General features: G+C 36.3%; 1 protein-coding gene across 7 annotated transcripts in view; it reads right to left on the bottom strand.

The window, feature by feature from the left end:
• Positions 1–3045, bottom strand: part of LOC107042685 (rho GTPase-activating protein 21) — a 120586-nt gene that overhangs the window by 67596 nt on the left and 49945 nt on the right. The window lies entirely within an intron of this gene.

The raw sequence follows: 3045 nt of genomic DNA, 5'->3' as shown, positions 1-3045 counted from the left end.
TAGTATAAAAATACAACTGCGTGAAACACACAGTAGTATAAAACTTCAACTGCGTGAAATACACAGCAGTATGAAAATTCGGCTGCGTGAAACACACAAACTTCACGCATGCGTGGAGTGTATGGAGTGTACGGGAGTGATTCAGGCAATGGTGCGAATAGTCACGGCCATTTTTTAATCATTTCGTCAATCTTCCTGCAAAAGTAAACTTTCTAATTTTTTACCGATTTTTAAAATGTTTTCTGATGGTTCAATATCGAGATTCAAAGTTTACATAATAAAATTACTGTAAAATGTGCGGAAACTTAGCGTCAAATGGTGCTCAGCTACAAAAGGAGAAAAGCATTTCACTGAAGAAAAAATAGGCAAAGTGCTTGGATAACCTCAAGTGTCAATTCCACTGGAATTTCAAATAATTTTTTCTTCCTAATGATAAAAATCACTGGAAACTGTCAATTTCAATTTAACTATTTTATCAAAATGAATAGAAATCAGTAGAATTCAGGTAAAAATATTTAACAATTTTCAATTAATCCGAAAATTTACGTAATTTACTACTAAATCTTCACGTTTATACCGAAAATTCAAGTAACTTGAGAAACGCCATCTCCTCCCAACAGTGTAGAGTAAAAAATATTCACAACGGAATAGTTCACTTATTTTTCCACAATTTTTTCTCCATGCACGTAATAACGGAAATAAAAACATGATAATAAAAAGTACTCCGTGACTTTTCGTTGTTTCGAGAGAGCCCAATGACTCAAACCAAGGAGAATAAAATATTTTCACCGTTTATCTGCACTCAAAGTCATAGAAGACGTGTGTACAGTTTGAGGCACGATCTCTTGCACTAGATCAAAGCGCCTTTGCAATGCAGACAGCTGGAGATCCTCCACTCGACCTTTTCTCCGACTGTGTTTTACAAAAGACACGAGGATGAACGGACGAGAGGGGGTAAGGAACCACCTTTGAATATCGGTGGTAACTTTATTCGTGGCCCGTTAATCGTTGAACGCTCCCACTTTGATTTTTTATCCGTATACACGAGTTATCGAGTGGTGCACCTTCTCTCTGGCGTTAATTTATCGTAATAATCGACGGTCACGGATTTACAAGAGAAGTGAGAGGAGAGGAATTAATGGGATTTGGAGTTGATGTACAATTGGGTTTATTGAGTTTCATGTAATTCGCTCGACGATGAGATAAATTTATGTATGGGAGTATTATAGTATACCTCAATGGGCAATTTATTTTATTGGAGTGGAGAAGTACTTGGAAACAATTATAGAATGAATAAATGAATTTTAATTGATCGTCGGGCTTTACTTGTTGTTCTTTATGGTGAGGACTCTTATCTCTTCTGAGGGTGAACATTCCAGAAAGATTATTCAGATAATTATTACCAGTCCTTTACAACAACAAGAATAGTACGAATAAAAATTATAATAAAAAATTGAGTACAACTTTTAATGAGAAATTTTTTGAAGATTGAACTTGGACTTGAGTAAAACGACTTTGTGAATATCTCGATAATTAGAAGGTTTAGGGGGAAGAGTCAGAAGACATCTTTTGCAGGAAATTTCAAGAGCTATAAAAAACATGTTCTGACATTTTTCTCTAAATCTGATGGTTTTTGAGATATTTGCAAAATAGTCTGACAAGATTTTTATCTTCCTCTCCTTTTACTCCTCAGCTTGTGATTTCCATTCCCTCGAGCGATTTTAATGATAAAAATGGACGCAACACATGTATTTTTGGATTGTTATGTCCTTTCCGCAATCTTTCCTCCGCCGAACAACGAATGAAATGAAAATATTGCTCCGCTCTTTATAAAAAAAAAACAATAACATAAACATAACAAAGTATAATCAAAAATTGAATGAAATTCTTGATGAGATTTTTTCTAAAAGATTGAACTTCAATTGAAGTGAAATATTCCTATGATTATGCAATGAGTATTTGTCGAAAGACTTGACCAACAAATGGAAAAGTTTAATTAAAAAAGTGAAGTACAATTAGAGCGCGAAATGAACGCGTGAGCTGTCGCAAAACGAGAAACTCCACCAAAAGTCTTTTGTTCATTCACTCTCGGACACGGCGAATTTCCCCTTCCGGCTTCTATACATCTCTTTTTTCCATACAACATTCGGTTATGCTGGATGAATCTGTTTCGAGTGGCTCGATGTACAGTTATATCCACGTTTCACTCGTTAACCCCTTTGAACTGCTATCCCCAGTTATTCGTACCCTTCCAATCCCCCAGCGCTGCAAACAATATCGATAAACATGCCGGAGGGCTGTTGTCGTGAGTTAAATTAATTATAAAATTGCCTCCCGAAGGAATGAAGCGTTTGAATCAAATAAAACTAAATTTGTCATTTTGTTCGAGGTTCCTCATGAAAGATTTTTTTTTTCGTTGTAAATTGATGAGCGCATGTATTTATTTCAATCGAAATGGTTTAATTATGCGAAAGAAATGATGAGTGATATTGATTTGAGCAACTGACTCATGTTTTTCCACATATTTTTGAGAGTTCTGAATAGCCTGTCGCTTAAATAGTTGGAAAAAACGTTCACCCGGCTAAAAAATTCGATTTTGGCGAAAATCCACTTGCCCCGGAAAACCCGAAAATCTGACCCTTTGGCTGAGGCCAAAAAAAAAGGTTTCTCAGTTTTCACTTTTTCCACATACTTTTGATAGTTTTGAATAGCCCGTCGCTTAAATAGTCGGAATCGACGTTCACCCGGCTAAAAAATTCAATTTTGGCGAAAAATCCCAGATCTGACACTTTGACCCTTGTGACTCTTGGACCGACTTTCCCCCCGGAAAAATCCAAGATCCGACACTTGGGCCTCCGGTGAAAAATTTTTTTTTTCATTTTTCACTTTTTCCACATACTTTTGATAGTTCTGAATAGCCCGTCGCTTAAATAGTTGGAATCAACGTTCACCCGGCTAAAAAATTCGATTTTTGCGAAAATCCACTTGCCCCGGAAAACCCGAAAAATCTGACCCTTTGGCTGGGGCCAAAAAAACTGTTTCTCA

Source organism: Diachasma alloeum, unplaced genomic scaffold (genome assembly GCF_001412515.2).
Source record: "Diachasma alloeum isolate Michigan unplaced genomic scaffold, Dall2.0 Dall_scaffold_00179, whole genome shotgun sequence".
Lineage (NCBI taxonomy): Eukaryota > Metazoa > Arthropoda > Insecta > Hymenoptera > Braconidae > Diachasma > Diachasma alloeum.
The sequence above is the reverse complement of the archived record's forward strand: the minus strand, read 5'-3'. Positions and strand labels throughout refer to the sequence as shown.